This window comes from Macrotis lagotis, chromosome 1 (genome assembly GCF_037893015.1).
Source record: "Macrotis lagotis isolate mMagLag1 chromosome 1, bilby.v1.9.chrom.fasta, whole genome shotgun sequence".
NCBI lineage: Eukaryota > Metazoa > Chordata > Mammalia > Peramelemorphia > Peramelidae > Macrotis > Macrotis lagotis.
Window position 1 is genome coordinate 716,659,480 of NC_133658.1, and position 25,286 is coordinate 716,684,765.

At 35.0% G+C, this 25,286-nt stretch overlaps 1 long non-coding RNA gene across 1 annotated transcript in view; it reads left to right on the forward strand.

The window, feature by feature from the left end:
• LOC141523649 (uncharacterized) overlaps positions 1-25,286 on the forward strand; it is an 81,208-nt gene that overhangs the window by 20,981 nt on the left and 34,941 nt on the right. Inside the window, exon 2 of the long non-coding RNA XR_012478544.1 lies at positions 6,214-6,332. This is a non-coding gene — a long non-coding RNA (uncharacterized LOC141523649). The remainder of the gene's footprint in view (positions 1-6,213; positions 6,333-25,286) is intronic.

A 25,286-nucleotide genomic window follows, 5' to 3' on the forward strand; every position in this document is an offset into this window, starting at 1 on the left:
CAGAATTGTTTAAATGCCATGGAAGTATATCCAGGACCATTATCTGTCTTTATGGATTTTGGTATCCCTACAAATAGCAAAACAATGAAATAAATGATCAATCACATCTTATGTAGCCTTTGAACTTTGTGCTGTTGCCATTGTATATGAACTAAATGTATCTACAGTAACATGAATGAATTTCATTTTTACAAAAGGTGCATAATGAGTCACATCCATCTGCCACAATTCATTAGGAGACTGGCCTCTAGGATTCTCAAAATAATTTGGAGGGGTAGGGAATTATGGAACACATTGTTGATAGGATTTTACTATAATTTTTTAGTATATATTTACTATAATTAATTTTACTATAATCCTTGCTGGTGATTTTAAACTTTTTCCTTAGTAAAGAGGCATTCTGATGAAATTTTTTGTGAGACAGCCTAGCTTACCCTTCTACTAAGCTTATAAGAAGTTGAAGGGTTAATTGATCAGCCCAATAATTAATTTCATGTATAGGCCTAGGCAATCCAATGTACAAATTTATATGTTCAATTAAAAAGGGATTGTATCTATTTCTTAAAACTTCTTGTATTCTTTAAAGAGTTGATATAATTCTTCATCAGTGCTGTGTTTAATAAGGGTTGTTTCTGTTTGTCTGACCACATGACAATTATACTTACTATCTGTAAAAATCTTAAGGGGTTATGGCTGTTCTTTTAATACTATTAATATAACATGTAAAAGGAGTTTGTAATTTTTTTCTATTATTGCATTTATACTTAGACCCACAGGTCTAGAATAAGGTCCATCACATTGTTTAAAATTTCAGGGAACCCAGAATATCATAACTTCAGAAATTTTCTCTCATTACCTCTACAAAGCAATCAGTTATTAATCCTAGGCTTTGACATCATTACAGTAAAATAGCTTATGTTAATAAAACTAGATCACATAACTTTTCAACATCTTGCTCATCAGTAAGTTACTAACTTTGAGTTACATAATTTTTCAATTTCTCAATCATTTTTCAAAGTCTCTCACATTTATTCAATATTATTGGAAATAATTGCAGTTAAGATATACTTCCCAACTCTTATACACCCTTCTTCTGAGTTTACTGTTTTTCTTCTTTAAAATTGAACATTAAATTCTTAACCTACATGAAATATAATGTTTCCATGCTGACATCTCATTTTCTTAAAGTTAAACTCATAACTCAAAATCTGTTACACACAAATTTATTTCACACCTCTGTTTTATAAGCTTATTTTCCTCTTGTTCAAATATACTCTTATTTTCAAAAAGAAAATAGGATTCTCTATGAATTTAGTTTTATATATAAAATATATATAATAATTATAGAAATCCAATGTAAACCTTTTACAATGTTAGTGTTACAGGATACGTATATAATTTCTTCTTCTTAAATAACAGATATTAAGTAAGCTACTTTGATCTTACACATAAATATTCCCTTTAAGAAACACTTGGTGGAAGAACATAGCTTTTCACAAACTCTCTGGATCAAAAAGACCTTAAGAGATATAACCTGTTGGCAAGGTATTCTCTAATTTTCTTGTAATAAATCTTTACCAAAAAGAAGATCTAATATTGAAAAGAGAGAATGGAAAGAAGATTGATCAATCAGAGCACGGAGACATGACAGCAGGCCTGATCATGCAGAGACAGCTGAGAGCTTCCCTCTGCCTGTAATTTAAAGCAAAGACATATAAAACACATAAACGGAGTGAGATGGATGACACTTCAATTTATTCATTGTTTGTTATTGTAATACAATTTTAAATTTTCAAAAAAAATTGTCTGAATCTATTCTTATAAAAAGTTTACAAATTATACATAACACAATTCAATTTAATGTATATTGCCTTTACTCCCTAAAACTTTGCAATACATAAAAAAGTCTTAAGACCAAATGTTTCTAAAAATTCCTTTTTTATGATTAAAAGATTTTTTATAATTCTCTTAATAATCTTATAAATTCCAAAAATCATGTTCAAAATTACCTTAAATTATTTTCCTTTTCAAAATATAAAAGTTTGCAAATTCTTCTTATCTGCATCAGTGCTATTCTAACTTCTTAGTGCTCTAATATAAGAGCTTTCTGTCCTCACTGACAAAATAATGTTCTGGAAATTGGAGATTCCTGACATTTTAAGATATCTAGGTAGTGTACACTAATTCTTTACCTTTATGTCCTCACACACACACACACACCACACCCCTAAAATTTTTAAGATTCTGGAGGAGCCACAAAACATTATAATAAAAAAAAACTCTTTTTTTTTAGCATGCTAATTAAGACCAGTCAAAAAAATAATTTTAGGGACAATTTCAATTTCTTCTAGGTCCTTATAAATATAATATGCCAAATCACTTGTTAATTAATTAATTAACCTGTTGTTAATCAGACCAGAAAAGAAACAAAAGAAAATAAGAGAAAATAATAGAACCCTTTCTCCTCCAAAAACAACATGATTTTCGGGAAAATCTCCTTTATGGTCCCACATCATGAGTTTTTAGAAAAAAGAAGATCTAATTTTGAAAAGAGAGAATGGAAAGAAATTGACCAATCAGAACACAGAAATGTGACAGCAGGCCTGATTATGCAGAGACAGCTGAGAGCTTCCCTCTGCCTGTAATTTAAAGCAAACACATATAAAACACAAATGGAGTCAGAACATTTTGAACTAGAGAGGCCCTCAAACTCCAGGAAAACCCCACCTTGCTCTTACACTAGAGGGTCCTCTAAACGTTACACAGACAAAGACAACAGGGTACCAGATAAACTACACACACTCCAGCTGAAAAACAAAAACAAACACCACCAAAGGTGACAAATCTCCAAGAAACAAGAGGAAAAATCCAGAGAACATTCCATTTTTCACAATACATTTTTCCATTCAAAGGTTTTAATATTTAACACTTCTTGATTTTAACTACAAATAACTCTACTATAATTTTTGAGAAGGCAGTCACTCAAAAATCCCTCAGCCTAATTGGAATATCCCTTGCCCCCTCTTTAGCTTAGAATAAACCAAATAACTTCTTTTTAAGGGTATAGTACTAAGTCTTTTCTGGGTGGGGGAGTCTTCTGTTTTTAAATCCTCAATTGACCCATTATTTTCTGTAATAATCAAATTATATACTTTAGAATAAACCTGATTCTATTGGGGTTTTTTTTGTTTTTGGAATTTACTTCAATTTACTTCAAAGCTTTCTCAATGTCAAATAGTATTTCTTTTGCAATTGCTTATTTAACGCATACCTTTCTCATCTGCAAATACTCACTGTCATTTTCTCTATTTCTATAACTTCAAATAAATTCCCTTGTTAACATTTTTTAATATTTTATTTTGTTGTCTTCATGAAATAATTCTCTCTTAGCTAGTCCTTTTTCTTAATTCCTCTTTCTGCTAACTTCAAGGTTGAGATAAATGAACCACACAAAAGCAAGCTATCTGATCTCTCACACACCCCTTTGAACTACCTGTTGCAGTTTAACAAGAAATTGTGCAAAATCTTCATTAGTTCCTTTTTTATTTTTGTAAATGAAGTATTGCCTCCTTCCTTTTCAGGCAATTTTCAGCCATGCCTATTTTGTGGCAATGGATATTTGTTGATATGCTTATAAGCTATACCTAGTTTGTTTATTTACTCCTGCCCATGGACCAGTGCCAGTGAGCATTTCAAATGTTATTCTTAATCCTGTTGCTTCATTTCTTTTAGCTTGACTAGTACAATTCTCAAAAAATTCAGTTTTCCATAAGTAATCTCCTGGTATAATAGTAGTTTTTGCTATCATAGTTCAATCTTCTGGGACTAATATTTGTCTAACTTATATTTCTATCATAGTTAAAACATATGGACTAGTATTGCTATACATGCTTGTTGCTGATTTTAATTCCTTAAATGTTTTAAAAATCTAAATTATCATATTCTCTCAAAACATTCCCTGGATTCTTTGGAGCAAGTTTCTCAAATATGGGAAAGGAGGACAATAACTCTTCCATGTCCTATGGAATCTCCTCTCCTTTATCCACTGCTTTTTGAACAGCCTTTCGAACAACATTCATATGCCCCTTATCTTTGTTAGCATTTTCTTCTTTAGACCATAAAAGGAGCAGAAAGTAGGTTATTAAAGTTAGGAGGAGGTGGCATTGGAGGTAAAGGCCACCATTCTTCTTCTTCTTCCTTTTCCTTTTTCTTTTATCTTCCTGATGAATAGTTTGAACATCTACATCAAATTTTAACATACTCTGAGTCAAAGAAACATCTCCAGTTGGAGTCATACAGATATTTAAAATATTCCACAATGAAAGACTTCTATAGGAAATGCCTCCCAACCTTCCTGTCTAAAATGTTTACTCATCTGTCTTCCCATAGTCTCCCAATTTTCAGTATTTAGCACTACTTCTGGAAACCAAGGACAACATTTTTTTACACATTCAATAAATTCTTCCAATTGTTTTGCTATTATTAACAAGCCTCTTTCTTTAACTATCTGCTTTAACTCTGTCAAATAATGCCCTCTGTCCTTAGATTGCCCCTGATCCATATTAATGCTCTCTGTTTTAAACCTGGTGAAAAAATTTTAAAAGTATATATCCCCAATACCTGTTGTCTTGTAGAGTGCTCTGTGACCTGCAGGCTGTCCAGACATGTCTTTCCTTTCAAGACTAATTCCCCTCCAGGTCCCTCCTGTTCAGGCACCAGTTATCACCCATGACAACTCAGGTGTGTGCCTGAACATTGACTTGAGAGCCAGATTGAAGAGATATCCTACAAACACCTAGATGTCATGAAAGCACCAACATTTAATGTCATGAAAACAATCTCTTGACTTTATTGTTGAATATTCAGACTTTTATAACAAAACTTATCTTGGACATTTATGATATTTATCCTGGAAATCAGTAGACTTCCTTATCAGAAATCTTCCCACACACCTCTAACACCACAAATGTTTAGGTCAGGGTTCATTGGTGAGCCAACCAAACCATTAATGAGCAAGAATACATGCTTATCCTTGGTTACTTTAGATCCAGGAACATCTGGGTCTGTTGCAGCTTGCTTCACCTTGGGGCCCTATCAGTGACAACCTCCCTCCCTGAGGGGAGCTGAAAATAAGGAATCAAGCCACATTGCCTTATGCCTGCAGCTCAGTTTTATTACTGCTTAGCTTCTACATATATATACTATTAGGTCTTCTGGGGTAGAACAAAGAAAAACGAGGTAATGGGAGATTGAAAGCAGTCTACGTGCAGCACTTGCATTACAGGATAAGGGGGTAGTTGAGGGGAGGTGGTAAAACACAGCTGTGTCCTGTGCCCTTAGGGCTGTGAGGTAGAAAGACCAGCTTCCAAGGACTCCGGTGCACCTTATCTCTCAGGGCGGCATGCCAGCTCCTGAGACTATGTTCAGGTGGCGGTTATTTGGAAATGATCTGAGTCATGGCCATTAGAATACCCTGTGTTCCCACATGGGTCCTCACTTCTGTGGAAGCTGGCCCTCAACAGAGAATAAAGTTGTTGGGTAATGCAATCCAGAGAATGTTTTAAGCACCAGGAATTATGCTAAACCATGGAATTCCAAAAGAATTTTTAAAATAATCCTTGTCCTCAAAGAGTTTATTTTTTTACTGATAGAATAACAAAATGGACTCAACTATATGGTGGGTAGATAGACAGAGTGACAGTCAGATGGAAAAAGACATACTCACTGATGGCAAAATAGATGTGTATATGTGTATGGAGAGAACACCAATACCCAGAGAGTTTAGGAAAGATCTCATGCAGAGAGTAGCACCTCATATGCTCAAGCCTTGAAGGAAGTCAGGGATAATGCTAGAGAACTTATTTTTAGATGAGTCCCCAAGAATTCAGGGGTTGAGTAAGAACATCTAGATAGGCAAATACAAGAACTGATAATTTTATATCCCTAGGGGCACAATGGATACAGGTCTGGACCTGAATTCAAGAAGGAAGACTCATCTTCCAAAGTTCAAATCTGTCCTCAGATGCTTATTATCTGGGCAAGTCATTTAACCCTATATGCCTTGGTTTCCTCAACTGTAAATGGACTGAAAAAGAAAATGGAAAAACCCTTCAGTATCTTTACCAAGAAAACCTCAAATTAGGTCATCAAGAATCAGACACAATCGAAACAATTGAACACTAAATAGTAACTACCACTCCTTTGAAACTTTAGGACCAAAAAAAAGGGATCCAGCCAACTTCATTCATAATAATTGAATCATCTCCTTCAAGAGAGGCATTGATGGAGAAAGGATGAAGTACAAAAAATACAAGATATAAGTGGAAACAAAGGTAAATATTAGATTGAATCAAGGGCAGCTAGATGGCACAGGTCATAGAATCCTGAATCTGGAATCAGGAAGACCTGAGTTCAAATCTAGACTCAGACACTTCTTAACTGTAAACCCTGGCCAAGTTATTAAATTTTGTCTGCTTCAGTTTCCAGGATGGTTGTGAGGATTAAGTGAGATAATATTTTTAAAGAATTTCACACAGTAACTGGCAAAAAGACAAAGGCCATATAAATGCTTATTCTCTTCCTTCCAAAGATTTCAGAAAAAAATCATCTTCAATTTTCAGTCACTGATGGATCTGTGATCTCCTTGATATGGGTACATAATGGAGTAATGTAGTTCAATAATCCTATTCATACCTGTTCATTCTGTGAGACAGGATGTTCTGCCATAAATTTCCCACAGGAGTCTTCCCAATTTGTTGCTGAAGTCTTCCATTCATTTTCCTAACATTGTGGAGTTATGAACAAAACATAAAACATCCATAAGTTTTCGCTTGCTCTTTCTACATGATTAGTCAGTCTTGTTTTTCCCTGGTCATGTATTTTTCTGATGATATAATTTTCTTACACCACTTTTTCCTGCATAATTTCTCACTTAAAATGTGTTGCAGCTTGTTCACATCCATTTCATACCTTTCTATTATCATTTAAGTGATCCTCAACTTTAATTTTTCAGAAATAGTGGAATTTCATGACTTGCAATTATATAACATTGGAAGAATACTCATTAAAAAAAGATATGGCTTAGGCCTATATTCCCTTTTCCAATTTTATTTATCCAAATCTCTTCTGCTTCTAAATCCCAAAATATATGCAAAAAACTGTTTCATCCATGGAACTCATTTGGTAATTGGATTCTAAAATGGATGGTCAATAATTCAAGGTGTTTTTGCCTGCTCTAATACTGAATTATTGTGTAAATATAAAATTAAAAAATTTTCTAAAATAAGAATTATACGATTTCCCAGCAATTATTCAGACCCCCTTTCTATTTAATTCTGGTCCAAATTCATTGTCAATTTGTGTTGTCTTTCCCAGATACATATACTGATGTATCAACTCCATGAGTTGTCTGACCAGCACAATAGACTTTCTTCCAATATTTGGTTTAGGGTTTTTCATTTGTTTGTGTAATCAAAAAAACAAATTATTTTTAATGAATATGGATCTCATCTAAAAGAAAGTATCATCTTCCAGGGCTTACAATGTGATCCCCAAATGGAAGGATACTGAGAGTTTCACCATCCACAAGGATTCCCTTTCAATTTGAACTCTTTGCTATAGTTACTCCATGACAATGCAAATGTGTTTAATAGGCATGTTTTCTTGTTTAAATCCTTGCTTGGCATTAATAATTAAAAGACTGTCAAAGTAGTCTGTTGCTAATTTTTTTTCCTTCTCTCTTTTGGAGAAGCTGCCCCATTGCTAATTTAAAAAAAAAAATCTTATATGATTTTGATTGATGCATAGGATACACATGGATTGGAAGAAAAGCCTTAGGTTGAGGTTTTATGATCACTAACAACAAGCACAAAGGAGTCTTTCTTGTCTTCTGTGTAGGTTTCAGTCAACTGGGTAACTATAGAAACATGATCAGGCAGTTAAATGGTGCAGTGGATAGAATACCATGCTTAAAGTCAGGAAGACTCATCTTCTTGAAACCAAATCTGGCCTCAGACATTTACCAGCTGTGGGATCCTGGACAAGTCCCTTAACACTATTTGCCTCAGTTTTTTCATCTGTACAATGAGCTAGAGAAGGAATGGTAAACAATTCCATTATTTTTACTTTAAAAAACCTCAAATGTGGTGACAAAGAGTTGTCCACAATTGAACAACAAAAGTCTGTTCCCTTTTTTTCCTTCATCATGGATGCCCTTGGTCCATGTGTGGATTTTTTCCCCAAGAAATATGAAAACACAAATAGATCTTTGTTTCAGATACTTAACTATAGAATTTTTCTTAAAAATTAAGGTGAACCAAAACAAATCATGGTGGTGGGGAAAAAAAACAATAAATTGTGGGAGCCCAAGAATATGATTTCTTTTCTTTTTTTTCTTTGATGTTTATTATTTATGTGAGTACAATGGATATTAGTTAGATATTAGACTTGGAATCAATCAACAATCAATAAACATTTATTAACTACCTTCTTTGCACTAAGGATACAAAGAAAGCTAAAAAAGTCTTTGCTCTCAAGAAGTTCAAATTTTAATGGGGGATACAATATGCAAATAATTATGTAAGAACACACTAGTTACAGAATAAATTAGAAACAATCAACAGAAGGAAGACAATAGGGTTTGGGAAAGATATCCTGTAAAAGGTGGAATTTTAGTCAAGACTTGAAGGAAACCAAGAGCCAAAGAGATGATTACATTCTGGGAACAGAGAAAGCCAGGGAAAAATACCCCAAGTCCAGAGATGGAGAATCTTATTTATAGAAGAGCTAGGAGGTCAGTATCAATGAATTGAAGAGTAACAAAGTAGAAGACTGTAATCAGGAATGTCTGATATGATACCTTAATTGTGTAAAATGAGGGAGTTAGACTTAGTTCCTCTAGGAGTACCTTCAATCAAGAAACCTATGACTTCTCTAGGATTCAGTTTCCATATCTGTACAATTAGGAGGTAGGATTAAATGATTTCTAAGGTGCTTTCCAACTCTAAATCCCCCATGATCTATGACAGTTTGCCACGTTTTCTTCCATTTGCAATAAAATTTCCCTTATGATGGATTCTTCTGGGCCATGTATAAAACCTTAAAGTAATCCCTCAAATGCCATGATCTACACACCTAGAGTCATTTTTCTCTTCTTAAAGGTAAGAATTTTTAACAAATAAAATATTATATCATGATTATATCATTGATAGAACACCCACCTACAATGTGCAGAGGACTACACTAGTTCCTGGCCAGTTTGATCATTGTTTAAAGATGGCAAATTTAGAATTTTAAATCCCCAAATATGAACTGCTTACTTCTGTTCTATTTCTATTGCATTTTGTTCTTGTTCCCTCTATGTCTTCTTTTATAATCTGTTTTTTCCTCTATTCTGGCTTTGTTTTCACAAGCTCTCTCTATAACAATGTTACCTCAGAAAGAAGATTGAATTTGGAATCCTAGACTGACTTATTACAGTCAGTGTGAACTGACTTAGTATGTGACTTTGAACCTTATTTTGCTCATCTGTAAAAAATGAGAGGGTTAGATTACATGATCTAAGTCATGATCTTATAACACTAGGAAGTTGATGTAGTAGAAAGAGGTGAAAGCCTCCCACCACTATCATCTAAGATCATCAACCCCTGAGCAAATGAAATTGGAAAGAGTTAACTTCCCAAAAGGTGTGGACTGATCTGACCTTTGCTCCAGAACTATATTTGCCATTCTCAGGTTGGATTGCAAATCACATGAAACCAGGTACAATACTCTATTTAATCTTTTTATTTATGAGCTAATGTGGATAGAGGTCTGGCCTGAGTCAGAAAAGCCTAGGTTTTTCAGAGCCTTTCCTCTAAAGAACTGAAAATGCTAATAATTTTACATTGGCAAGCTGGCAAAAATTTAACAGGTTTGGTGAAGGAAGGGAGCAAAGGGAAAATGGATGCCTGATATATTTTTAGTTTAATCTTCATTATTAACATTTTCTCCCTCACTTTCCTAAGACTAGTCAATCAAGAAAACAACAAATCAAACCCTGATTTAATGTGTCTGCTGATTTTCAAGATGTATAAATGCTTACACTGAAAATTTTACAATTGTAAAAGCTGGTTACAGCTAGCTCCAACATATCCTGGCAATTCTGAGTCTATAACAATCTCTCAGTATGTGCCTTCCCCCTTCCTCTTCTCCCCCCAGCAATTCTTTGTCTCTAAATTATAAAGTATTGTTTTAAGAACTGCTTTGAGTGACTAAGTCATTTTAACTATTATAAATACCCAAATCAACTACAAAGGACATATGAATATATATATATATATATATACTTGTAGCCAAGGTGAGGGAGGGGACTCAAAGGAAGAAAAAGATTTTAAGAAATGTATAACATAACTTTATTATATATTTAAAAGGAATAGCAATGGTGCAGAAAATTATGAATATAGGAAATTTTTAATTAGAAACAAATGCTGTAATCTTTTATGCTGCTAAATTTTGTTTTAAGTGTGGAAGGTTCTCAGCTCCTGAGATATAAATTCGTCCCTATTGTTTCATTGTTAAAAGTAAGATTTGTCTCCTCCTGTCTCCTTATTCACAACTCCCAGCTTCCAACCTTCTATCTGGTTTTGGTCACTTAAAGGGGGGGGGGGGTCCCCTTTTGCCTTCAGTGCCCACATAATAGGCAAGGCTATAAAAACCTGAGCTGGACCCTACTCAGCTGGTCTGCTCACCTGGCCCAATCAGCTCTGCTTGACTGTTCTTTGTCTCTCCTCTCTCTGTTTCTGTCTCCCAGGCAATTTTGCCTAGTCTTTTGTTATTTATCCTGTCCTAAAGTGCCTGTTGATTCTCCAGGAAGAGAAAAGTTTTAACTTTTGTATACTTTGCAATAATTTGTAATAAATCCTGAGCAGTTTTAAATCCCAGGGAACATGCAAATTCCTTTGTCTTCAGTTACCCTTGATCTCTATCTTTATTTGGTTACCCCAATTCTCATCTGCAACATCAAGCTGTACATAAAAGGTTTCCAGTTTTGTATGAGGTCTTTTTTAAAATTAAAATATGTTATGGAAATGCTTTTCTTAATTCCATAAATTAAACATTTTTTTTAAAAAAGATAAAGAAGTGGCTAACCTGAAATTAAGGACAAAAGTCAGAACAAAAAAAAAAAAAATCCCATAGTCCAACCCTAAACAGTGCCTAAATACTTCATAAATACTTGTTAAATTGAATTACAAACAAGTGGTTGCCCTGTAGGTAGCACTATGAAACTCAGGGAAATTAACCTGTTCAGATCAGTTCAGCAATCAGCTAAGACAGGAGTGTTGTAACCAAGAAGAAGAAGATTAAAAGACAGAGTTCTTTAGACCAGATGGGTGAGAGGTTACCAGGGACAACTAAATAAATGAAATGAGGAATATAGATGGAAGGTTCTGAATAGTAGCCAACATTATAACTGAATACTTGAGTCAAGAATTTATGCTGAGGAATACATCATCCCTCTTTCTAAGAAATATCCTTGGGAGGAGCCTTCAAGACCACATGACTGGGGGTCAAAAAAAGAGTAGTCAAACTAAATTGAAAAGAAATTTATTAGCAAGCTAAGGAAGGAATCTTGTTGATAGCACTTTCCTCCTAACAGTACAGATTTGGCTTAAATAGTTTTACAGGACTGCTTAGAATACAAAGTTTATCCTCAGAATTCTGTGACATTTGAATGGACGAATAGGATACTATCTGTATAGAAAAACTGGTCTGGAAAGTCCCTAATTTGTGTTGAAAGCAATATTTGTAGTTTGTGTGCAACTCAAGGGTTCTGAGGAGCTTCAGGGTTCTGAGTATTCAAACTAAGTAAAATGAAGGTAATTGAGTCAGATTTTGTTATTCAGCCTGCACAAAAGATGGGGTGGGAGGAGTAGGAGAGGGTTAGAGGTTGGAGGAGGAGGAGGTAACAATTCTAGTTGGTTTAATTATTCACTTTTCAGTAGAATGGGAGGGAGGAGGTAATTCAGACAAACTACATATTTTGATAACGAGGTCTAGGTTTTTTTAGGTTTTTTCATCCTCCATACTCATCCCTATTATCCCTTTATAGTACAGTTACCATGCCAGTAAGAATCAAATGTAGGCAGGCACAAAATGCTTTTTGTACAACATACATTTCCCAACCTTGAAAACTATTTATAGAACCTAGACCTTCTGTTTTCCTTTGCTCGGACCTCCCACTCAGATCTGAGAGGAGATCGAGAAGGTTTAGGTTTGAATTCTGCCAGATATTATCAATCAATCAATCAATAATCATTTATTAAGCATGTGTATACCAGACACAGTAAAAAATGAAGGGAATGTTAACAAAGGCAAAAGACAGTCATTGTCCTTAAGTAGTCTACAGTCTAATAAAGGAGACAATAAATAAACAAATATACAGCAATATATATACCAGATAAATACGAAAAAATTGGGAGAAAGAAGGCATTAGAATTATGAGTGGTTAGGACTTAACACTATTGCCCCACAAAAAAAAAAAAAGAGCAGTTGAGGAAGGCTTCCTAAAGAAGGTAGGATTAGTTGGGCTGTAAAGGAAGACAAGGCCAGTAGTTGAAAAAAATTATCTATGATAACCTGGGCAAGTTATAGTCTTAGTCTGTTTTCATATTCACACAAAGGAAATAATAAAAATAACTGCAACTATCTCACAGGTTTATTGTGTAGACCAAATTGGATAATAATTATTAAGTGCTTTGCAAACCTTTGTGAAAGTGTCCCCAGAAATGAGGAGGGGTCCCTTTTAGCCTGTGACAATAAATGTGTGTTAAAATTCCCAGAGTTTATCTTAATCAGGGACAAATATTATCAGAGGTTTTAACCTTAAGAAAGAGCAAAACAAAAGTAAGTTAATATTCACATTTATTGATTTTTGTCTAGGTCGAGAATTAAGTGGGTGTGCATGAGGAAGACCTAGCTAGTGAACCAAAACCCCCAAATGGAGACCTCCACTTGGGGTTAAAATAACTTTGACTATCAGAAGGTGGGATCTGAAATATCACCTCAGGCTTGTCTAATCAAAGAAGGGTATAGCCTCTCAACTCTGAATGAGGGGAGACAACTCAAGAAAAGGCTAGAGGAACTCAAGATTGGGGGAGGAGCTCTGGGGAGACTCAGGATGGGGCAGGGAGCTAACATCAGACATTTCAGTAATAGGAGTACCTAAAAGATCCTAAAAGATCTTACAAGTGATATAGGGGCTAACTTGATGGAATTGAGAAGGCAAGCCTTTGTTACAATTGAGACTTTCTCAAAGCACCCTTTTCAATTGCTAAATTGACCTGATTACTAGAAAGCTTTAGTATCTATGTGAAAGATAACTTTAGGGCAGCTAGGTGGTGCAGTGGATAGAGCACCTGCCCTGGAGTCAGGAGTACCTGAGTTCAAATCCATCCTCAGCCACTTAATAATTACCTAGCTGTGTGGCCTTGGGCAAGCCACTTAACCCCATTACCTGGCAAAAACCTTAAAAAAAAGAAAGATAACTTTAACCCTTTAACTCCGCTCTTAAAGACCCAGAAAAATAATTCAAATATTTGTGTATATACAAAAATATATAAAGGAAAAGATTCACTATTTGCACTTAAAGCACTAAATAGAAGTCAACTATTCTCATTGTAGTGAATGTTTTTAGTTGAAATAGGTCCCGTCCTATAGGTAGAGTAGGAAGTCATGCTGGTACTGACTTTTGGGAGATGTCACAAGACCTAGATGAGACCTTAATGTTATTATCCCTATCTAACAACCTCCATAGTTTCTGAAATTTCTATCACCAGTCAATTTATTGGCATGAAGATATTATATTTCCCAAAGATTTCTGTTAAAATGTATTCTAGCACTGGACTCATTATCTTTTCCCCTAAATACCACTTTTTTTTTTGCTAACTTGTTCCTGTCTAGAGCATTAGTATCTTTCCAGTCCAACAGATGACAATCTCAGAGGCATCTACAATTCTTCACTTTCCCTTACATTCTCTACCTGAGTCTGATCAATTGCCAAGTCCTAGCCATTCTATCACACATCTCTGCAATGTCTATTGTCCCTTCCCTAGTAAAGATCTTCATTAATTCTCACCTATTGCAATAACTCTCATCTATTGCAATAACTTACTCATTGGAATCATTATCTTCAGATTTTTCCCTTTCTAATCCCTTCTCTATTCAACTGCCAAATTGATATTAGTCAGGAATGATCATTACACTAAACCTATTTAGTAGCTTCCTTTTTCATCTAAGCAAGCCCATCCTTCCAAACATAACACATTCTTCCTTTTCATACACTATGCACAGATCTTGTCTGGAAAGTTCTCTCTCATCACCTCTATCTCTTGAAATCCCTAGGTCCCTTCAAGTTTCAGGTCAATCTGGTCTGATCTCAGAGTCTGTGTTCTCCCACTCCATCACCACCACCACCATCATGAAATCACTTTGAATCTTGATCTATAATATATATATACATATATATATATATATATATATATACATATATATACCCATGTATTTATATATACACATACCTATAAATATATATGTACACATGTACAAACATGTATGTATGCATAGATATCATATAGGTACATAATATAAAAGTTATATGTGAATATATATGCATGTTTATTTCATTTTTTTTTTATGTACAGGTTGTTTCCCTTTAGTAGAATGAAGCTCCTTGAAAGCAAGGATAATACCATATATCTAGTGCCTAAAACAATTCCTAGTATCTAGTGATCTGTTAACAAATGATTATTTGAATTGAATTAAATAGAGGGAAAGCAGATAAACTGTAATTGAGGGAGGAAGGAGTGCATCAACCAGGTAACTTGGTAATTATGTTGGCTCTGGGTTTTCAGATGCCACATTATGGGTTTGTAGAAGATGGGATATGTCAAATCAAGAGAGCTGGGCAGGGAGCCAAAAGAAAACTTCAATTACTCCACAATTTTCCCTTGGACTGACCTTTCCTGGAATATTCCTGCCCCAGGATTTGACAACTCTCCTGAAATCAGCAAATTCATGCCTCACATAAGATAGAGTTGAAAGATGGCCAAATGATAGTGGTTGTTTGTTTTTATGGGGTTTGTTTAGGATTTTTCTGAAGCAATTTCTTTTTTAGATAAACTATTGTGTTTGAGTGGGAAAAAAAATCAAAGAGGGTCATAATGTCTTGTCAATTAATTTTCCTTGCTGTTGCTGAGGGAAACACCAGCATTCCAATTGCATATTTCCTGGAGACTGGTTTGGAGTTTATTAGATTGAAGAATGACAGAAACAAAGACTAGCACACTCATAGTGAAATGAAATCTCAGCACTGACAACCTCTAGTTTCTTTTTTTTGTTAGTCTTTGGAGAAGGGGATGGTAGAAAAGGGAGAGATTCCATTATTTCCAAAGATTTCATTGTCTTTCAATTTTCTGCATGTAGGGTCTTTGCAATAAAGGTAAAATACAGAATGAGATCACTGACAGTGGCGTGGTATTGAATCAGTAGGTGACAGGGAACTCATGTGACTGAAGGAGGGAAAAAGGGTCTTAGTGAAAAAAACATCAGATTTCTTGGCTACTGTTTAAAGACAGACTAAATGGTTTTTTTTAAATGTACCTTAGAAGATACTTATACTCTGTGTTGATGACAAGTAAAGAGACACTTGTAGTAAAGGATTTATTATTACAACTCTCTTATCAATATCATTATTTTCATATTGATGCATTTCAGAAAGAACTCTTCCATTTTACATACCTTCCTTTCTATTTTTGTTTTGGCCAAAAACAGAAGATCTTCCCCTCCCAGAATGATCTTTTTTTTTGATTAGATAAAAGAGGCCATACTTTGCCTCATTTCTTACCTAGCTTTAATCATTTTTTTTAGGTTTTTGCAAGGCAAATGGGGGTTAAGTGGCTTGCCCAAGGCCACACAGCTAGGTGATTATGAAGTGTCTGAGGCCGAATTTGAACTCAGGTACTCCTAACTCAAGGGTCAGTGCTCTATCCACTGTGCCACCTAGTCACCCCAGCTTTAATCACTGAATGGACATTACCTTGGTCAAACTGAGACCTGGAAAAATCCTAACTTAAAAAGGTCATTTGGGGTCAAATCCAATTGTCCTGATCTATAGCTTGCCATTATATCCAGATGATACCAGAGTTTGGTGACTTTGCACAGTCCCCCCCACCTTAAATCTAATTCACATGCATGTCCTGGCATCACCTTCCTGATGTCTTAGTCTTCTTTAAGAACAATGAACAAACAAAGGACAAAAACAACAGCTACTGTCAAAATATATCTACTTTAACATAGAAATTATTGAGGTGAAAACCTATCATGTTTAAGTGTAGGTTCAGGGAATAGAAAAATCCCTTGAAACTCATTAGAATTTTAGTAGACCTTCTTATAGACAAAATTACACCAGAATGACAGAAATAATTCTTTTACATATTATAATATTGAATAGTTCTCTTAGATCATAAAAGTTAAAAAAAGACAGCATAATCTCATGCTCCCTTCAATAACAAAAACTTAAAAAACTTATTTAAGCAAAATCATAATCTCATACATCCCCTAAGAAAACAATTTGAGTTAAACAGATACTAAGGATAAACTAAGTCAGGTTACTGATTAAACAACTTTTTAACTGATGCACAATATGCTCATTGAGGGAATAGATTTACAAGTCACCAAGATACTCAAGAAATTAGACATTAGGCATTAAGCAAATCCTTCCTTATATGACTAAAGGGGCTAACAATTAACTCAATAACTTTGTAAAGTTTAAATTCTTCTTTGGCTTTCATCAGACAAATGCCAGTCTTCCCTTAACATTAGAATTCTATAAGTCATTATTATTCTATAAGGTTTTGGTTTAGCAAGGCTAATATTAACAGATAATAGGCTTTAGCTTACCAGAAGTTGCAAGAAGGATAATTCTGAACCTTAAATAATATAAATAAAAGAAAATAAAAACCCCCACAATAGTTGACTGATGCCTTTGTTATTTGATAATTATTTTTATTTTACACCATACTAGGGAAAGGAGATTTCAAATTAAATCCCCTAGTATGAGATACAGTGGAGCAATGGAAGTATCTCTGGGTTTTCAAATTCCATCTCTGTCATTTATGATCTATATGACCCTGAACAAGTCACCTTACTTCTCTGGACCTGTTTCCTCAACTGCAAAATTAGGCAGTTGGACTAGATGCCCCTTAAATTTGTGCTTTTTTTTTTCTTAAAAGTATCATTCCCCAACATAGAAAATTTTCATTTATTTTTTATACTAGTCTACATGCTTTTCCCTTTCCCTCTTTATCAAAAATATTCTATCTTTTCAGTCTGCCACTTCACAAGATAACCTCCTTTTAGGCCTACAATGCTCTCCCTCCTTATCATTGTAGATTTAGACCTAGAAGGAACCTTAGAGGTTATCAAGTCTAAAGTCATTTCATGTTTCAGATGAGGATACTAAAACCCAGAGAATTTGAATGACTCAGAATTCAAATTCAGAGCTTCAAGAATCAGCTAGAGTGCCATTCTCTTCAGTTCTAATAAATGTTTTTAACCTCTGCCACCCTACATGGATTTATTTTTATGTATATGAATGTTAGACCCTCTAGAATATAAATTCCATGAGGGCAGAGAATATTTCTTTTAAAAAATATTTGTTTATTTTATTCCTGGCACCTACCTTAGTGCCCAGCACATGACTGGTGATAAAATTGCTTGCTGAATTGAATCAAAAGTCCTCTTTTTCTGGGAACATAGCCTGAGATTTGTAACAAGAAAATTCCTATCCCTCTCCTTAAAAGCTTGTGTTTTTTTTCCTCCTTCTTATAATGACATTATTGTAAATTTACATGGAAATTTGAAATTCTTTAGGAAAATGGAGTATATAAATCACAAAGCAATTACCCACTAAATCAGATCCATTCCATTCTCTTTGGAAAATATATATTTAGGTCATTCATAACATAGAGCCAGTAAACCAGTGTGGCACCAAGAAGACTTCAGTGAGGAATATTACAAGTTTTGTGAGAGATTTGTTCTCTCTTGTTTAAGAAAAAAATAAGCTTGCTGTGAACTAATTGCTCATGATTATGATTATGATTATGCTCATCAAGTTGATTAGTCAACTCCACCAAAACATTTCATTTTTTACCTGAATACAATTCTACTCACATTTTTAACCTCCAAAAAAGTGATTCAATCTGCAGATTATAAAGTGCTTTCCTTTTGAAGGGATTTGTCCCAAAGTTGTTGTTTATGTCTGACTCTTTGTGACCCCATTTGGGGTTTTCTTGACATTTGTCATTTCCTTCTCCAATTGTTTTAGAAATGAGGAAACAGAATTAAATGACTTGCTCAAGGTCATACAGCTAGTATGTCTCAAGTGGGAATGAAAATAAGATTCTGATTCAGCTCCATTGTCTTCCCCCCCCAAAGACACTTTCCTTTCTTGGGTGCCTGTACCTTGGCTGAAATTCTTAGGTTTTTGTTATATAACAAAATTTTGAAAATCAGAGTATACATATTTGTTATGAATATTCCATTACTTAGTTTCATATATGAATTAGCTGACATTGATTTTTGACAAGGAGATTAGTCCAGCTTAGCATAGTCAAGGAAGTTAACAAGTCAACAGACATTTATTTAATACCTACTTTGTTTCAGGCAGTATACTAAGAACTGGGGATGAAAAAAAAAGAGGTAAAAATAATCCTTCAGGAAATCTTCAAGAAGAAAATACAACTTTAGTTAAATCTAGGAAGGTCTATAGGATTTTGAGAGATAGTAAGTCATATAAAGGATCTTAGCTAAGTGAACCAGCATGAATAAGGGATCAGAGATGGAAATGATTATAGTGCATAGGGAAAATAGGAGACTAAAGCATAAACATAGAGAGAGCAAATAGTTTAAATATTCTCACTACTGTGTTCCCACAGGTCCCCATCACCTTGCTTTATATACTTAGACTAATACATTTGAACCCTCCACTAATTTGTGTAAACATTAGAGTATTTCTTTGCTTTGTTCAAGATCCCCCCTTTTCTAAAATTCAATACTTTTAATCTCTGCCACTCAATTTAATATTGAATGGTGCAATGTCATCCACAATTACATAGATTATGGACAGACCTTGGCAGATGAACAATGAGTTAGGCCAAGAAAGAGGAAATGGAAGAAGGTAAATTGCATTTGGGAAATTATGATTTAAATTAACTGAAAAATTTCCCTTAAATCAAAAGCTCAGTTTTTAACTACCAATATTCTCCTGGTGATGTGAATATTGGCATTAAATCATCTAAGATGACTTGGTGTTAAAAAGGTAGACTTATGCTGAGAATGCTTCATATTTGGGATGGTGTTAGATAAAAGTGATGCAGAGAAAAGATGTAGAGAATTATGAATGTAGAAATTGGGTGGAGATGTAATTGACTACCACCTACTCTTGAGATGTAAATTGACTGGAAATTGAAAATTATGAATGTAACAGAAACAAAATTTGTAATCTTAAAGACTGCTAAAATGTTGTCAAATTGGGTAGAGATCCCCATTCTTGATGCAAATCGACTAACATTGATTCATTTTTTTTTTAGGTTTTTGCAAGGCAATAGGGTTAAGTGGCTTGCCCAAGGCCACACAGCTAGGTAATTATTAAGTGTCTGAGACCAGATTTGAACCCAGGTACTCATGACTCCAGGGCCGGTGCTTTATCCACTACGCCACCTAGCCGCCCCTGATTCATTTTTTAATATAAAATTTGTATCCTGATCTCCTTAGGCTTCACCCTCTACCTAATTCTGGGTCCAGTAAGGGGAAGAGAGTTTACCTTTTTGCCCCCTGGATGAGAGGTAAGACATAAAAACCTGGGTTGGACTCCACTCAGGGCCATCCAGTATTCTCTGATTTGCTGGTCCAGTCTGCTCTCCTTCACTGTTCTTTTGTCTCTGTCTTTCTTTACCTATCATTTTCTTGTGTTGTAACTTCTTTTGATAAATTTTTGTTTTATTTCCACCCTTGCTTTCTCAAGTCTGAATAGTGATTCCTCATAGGCAGATCCAAACTCAAGTAGCCAGCAGCTACAAAAGGAGAAATTTAGGTAATGTTAAGACAAAAGATTAATTTTTAAAAAAATAAAGAAAGTGCTACATATTTCAGCAAGTGAAATAAAACACACTCTCTTCCTCATGTTCAAGTCTGATTTGAGTGTATTTTACATTTTTAATGTTTATTGTCCAGGCTCTATGGACTATGCATCTAACTGCACATCAGAGTCTAGACAATGGGCATTCTTCTTGGTTCCGATATGGATTGTTAACTCCAAATCTTTGGAGTGGTTATAAATTGAGTTTAGGAGGAACTCCAAAACTCAAGGACCTGATAAAATCAAATGCTATCTACAGAAATGAAAACATAAAGGATCTAAAATTTTAAAAATCCTTCCATTTGGATGCTGTGTTCGACCTTGACAGTGAGAAACACTGTTGGTGAGCAGATGTTCCCTGGTTTATGCAAAAAGGAGAAACAAAAATATGACAGACAATCTCACAAGGACCCGGTAAAGCAAATGATGTCATGTACTAGTGTAAAATTATTTGTTCTTAGATAAGAAGTTCCTGAAGCTATCTTTTAAGTTATCTCACCCCTGCTTTCTTAAATTAAGCAGACTTCTCTAAAGGTTATAAAATTATTTGGTTATATCCACTTTTTTCTTGTTCTTGAACAGAGAATATTTTTTTCCTTCCAATAAATTCTGCCAGTTGCATTCCTAAACTCTACACTTTTCTCCTTTGAATGATTGCTCCTTCCTCTACCCCTTCTCTCCTAGAAAAAGTGCTTTTTATCTATCTTAAGTTGCTAAAGAATGCTGCTTATTGGTAGGCCTGAAAAGTTATAAAAGTTTAATCTTTGCATTTTCTTTTGCAACATTGATATAATGGAAATATTTTGCATGACTGCTTGCACATATATTATCCATACCAAATTCTTGCCTTCTCAAGAAGTGGAGAGGGAGTGGGAGAAAAGGAAAGAATATGGAACTCAAAATTTTTTTTTTAAAATGAATGTTAAACCTTTTTCTTTCCATGTAATTTACAAAAAATATATATATAATTAATGTAAAAAAGAACTCAATCTTTAAGAATCTGAAGCTGCTATCAGCTAGTAGTCTTTCTTAGCATGCTAATAGATTATTTTCTTTCTGTTTAGCTACTTAAGTTATTTGATAATTCCTCCCATTCCCATCAGTGGATCTGGCTATTGAGTGAGATTCTGCTTGGGCTTCTACAGGAACCCAGGCTGAGAAATTTCCCAGGAGTATCTTGCTTGATAGGAATAATTAATGGATCATTGAAGAAAGCTATCTCTTATTAATCTATCTGGAAATCTTTTATAGTCTAAATAAATACAAAAATAAGTACTGGAGGGAAACTTTAAGGCTGTGTTTTGCTCTACAGAGGTGAGGTAACCATTAAGAGATAGCTTCAGTTTTGCTCTACAGAATCAATTTTTTTTAATGTTAAACAATACATCTGGATCTTGGATTCTTTAAATCTTTCAGTCACTTTTGTGACTTTAAACATGAAATTTGTTATGGGATATAATTTGCAAAGCCCAAATTGTTTTCCTTCTGATATTTTCATGAAGTGTGCACTTGATACATGTGCAAATTATCCTCATAAAGATTTATAGGGATGACAAAGTAGGCATACAGTTTGATAGTTACTGATAGCTCCACATAATTACCTTTTTCAGTATTAATAAAACCTAGTTTGTTTTTTTTCCCCATTTGTAATGTACTTTTTCCTCTTTCGGATATGATGAAGTTTTATCCCTTATGTTTTCAATGTGTGGTGCCTCAAGTACAGATTTCCTCTATGCATACCTGATCTGGTGAAACTGCTCTTCCTATCCTTGTTTTCTCTAGTGCCAATTCTGCTTTTGTAGCCAGGAGAATGGGCTTTGGGGAGGGGCTTAAGGATCCATGTGGGTTCATTTTGGGTGAAGAAAACACTAGACTCTAAGAAAAAGCATAGACTTTAATTCACACATTGCACAGGTTATTACAAAAGATTCACAAATTGCTACAAAATGTTCACAAGTTTTTTTTTAATATTAGGGACAAAGAGGTTTATTTAAGTAAAACTGTGAGCTAAAGGGAGAGACTAAAGGGCAGGAAACCACTGAATCCTAAGCAATCTAAATATCCAAAGCCACTATGAAAGTTTGAGCACTAAGGAAAGATTTAAAATTTGGGAGATGGTGTTCCCCCAAGAGTGGAGTAGTTTCCCAAAGGAAAAAATGTCATCAGAGTATTAGAAGTAAAGGAAGGGAATAGGGGAAGGGAATCATGCACCTCCCCTCCCCCCCCAGAGCAGGCTAGCTTCACAGGTAGACAAGCAACTCAACTGAGTAAAGATCTACCTTTAGGAAGATGAAGGGAGATGTAGAGGGGCAGGTAGCTCAGAGATGAGATGAGAGATGTGTTGATGAGAGGCAGTATCTCAAAGAGCAGAGAGAGGGTAATTAAGGATATGCAGATGAAAAATGGTAGCTCAAAGACTTAATCCCTTCAGGCTAAGGCAAGAATCCATTGTTTTATTGATAGGGGCTTGTCTTTTGCCTATGGCAGGGGTCTACTGACCCCTAGCTAGGGAGGCATAAAGTATTGTACTAAAAGTTCACTAGCCTCAGTCTCATAGCTTGAACAGTGGGACTGGAGGGTGGGGTGGGGGGAGAGAAGATACAAGGTCAGTACAGAAGATACAGATTAATAACTATAAAATATATTTCTCTGTCCAATTATTTCCCTACTTCACTTCTTCATGCTTCACTTCATCAGGGGATATTAGAATTCAAATATAATAGTTCCACCATCATTGACAAATAAAATAGCTTATTGTATGTTATGAATGGTTCAGGAATATTTAGTCCAGAGTGATTAAAATGGTTTTTATTAAGATATCTTAACAAAATGGCACACCTCTCTCATGGTGGAAGAGAGGAGCTCAGAAATCCCAACCTACAAGCTCTTTTATGCACTTTGAAAGACTTTGTTCCTGCCCCATTCATGTTAATCATAGGCTGGAGTCACAAATCTAATTGATACATTGGTTCCTATATGTTTCCCCACCCTGCTCATTATACTTATGAGCAAGAACAGATAGATCTCTTTGAGCAGGTGCAAAGGAGAAGGTCAAGACTAGGTTACTCTTGACCAGTTAAGGACTAGTTTCTTCTAATCTAGTTTGTCATTTTTGATTAGAACTCTCCCAGTTTTGTGATTGACTGGGGCCATTCCCCCTTTATAATGGATTTCAAAGGCCCCCCCCCCTCCACACCCAGTGAAGACCAACAACACTCTTCATTCCTCACATTGTAGAAATATTAACATATGTTAGTCATTTTTCATGTTTGTTTTCCTCTTTCCAATTTCTATTCTCTTAGAGGAAAGTGAAAACAAAGGAATTCTACCATGTTGATACCTTCCTTTCCAAATGACACATTCAATGCCAAAATGTCCATCCCCAGATTACACCACCTCAGGGAGGAAACTTCATACCACAGACCATTCAACACAGCAGTTGATAACAGGATTCCCTAAGTCTAGAGCTAATAATAATTGCAATTGTTCTTGTCTCCTGTGCTTATTCTGCCAATTAGGAATAGGTTTTTGCACAGTCCCTTCACAATGGGACTGAATGCTTCAAATGTCTTTCTAGCCAGAGGTGAATTGAAAAGTAAGTCACTGACATGAGTCAGACAGATTGTAGTGGATGAGAATTGGGGTCTCCAATAGAGATTGAGGGTCAGTGAAAAGTGAATGAATTCATGGACCCCCTGGGATTTTAACTGCTCAGGTTTTATTATAAATTGCTGCAAGATAGACAGATTAAAATTTTTTCTCCTCCCAGAGGAAGCTCCAGGCACTTTGAGGACAGAAGTGAATAATAAAAGGCTAGACTAGGTTGTTTGGGAGACAGAGATAAGAGAGAGTAAAAGCTAAACAGTCAGGGAGAGCTGACTGGGCCAGGGAGGGCAGCAGCCTGGAGAGGAGTTTAGGCCATATTTTATAGTCTTGCCCATTATCTGGATCCTGAGAGCAAAGGGGAAATCCCTTCCCCTTTAAGTGACTGAAGGTTGGAAGCTAGGGGTTGGGAATGAGGAGACAGGATATAAATTTTACATTTAACAGTGGAACAATAGGAGTCAAATTACATCTCAGGAGCAAATAACATTCTACACTTTAACAAATTTTAACAGCATAAAAGATTACAAAATTTGTTTCTAATTCCAGGTTTCCCATATTCACAATTCTCTGCATCAAGATCATTCACTGACATGTCACATTCAGGGCTAGTTTGAGAAAGATTATACTGGCTGACCAAAAAGTAAGAAACTGACTGATATTAATAGGCCCCAAAGACATAAAGTCCCTTAAAAAGTTCATTTTTAGAAGACAATTAGATTTAAAACACCTTAGGTGGATGCTGAATTAAATAGGAAAAGGAAAAATAGCAGAAAACATTAATTAAAGTCAATTTATATGGGGAATGTAGTAATAGATGAATGGGTTATAGGACATAAATGTCAACTTTGTAACAGTCAATATTATTAGAGAATAGTCCCAATGACACATAGATCTAAACAAATAAGTCTCCATGGGAAAAAAAATGAAAAAGAAAGGAAAACCATATGAGAACTAGCAGATAAATAATTCATGGGTCTATGCTCTTTAAAAGGTAGCTTATTTCTGTTTTACCTGTCTGTTCAGAACTATCTGAGTCTCAGTGATAATTTAGCTGTTAAAAATGCTAAATGTTTTATAAAAATGAACCAGAAGGGGCAGCTAGGTGGCACAGTGGATAGAGCACTGACCCTGGAGTCAGGAGAGCCTAAGTTCAAATCCAGCCTTAGACACTTAATAATTACCTAGCTATGTGACCTTGGGCAAGTCACTTAACACCTTTGCCTTAAATAAATTTTGTAAAAAAAAAATGAACCAGCAAACTATTGTTTGTTTTTTGACCTGAACCTGAAATTTGAAAATCACCCACCCAATCTTCCTTTTGTGCTCAGCTAAGACAATTTTAGTAGCAATTTTTCTGCAGACTAAATAGTTTCCAAAGTCTTTGTAATCACCTCTTCTTCACTTTAAACCCCTTTATCATGAACTACAAGCCCCCCTGAAGACAATAAACCTGTCACTATTCAAAGGAAACACTGGTATTGTCACAACAAAAGTTGACAGGATCTTG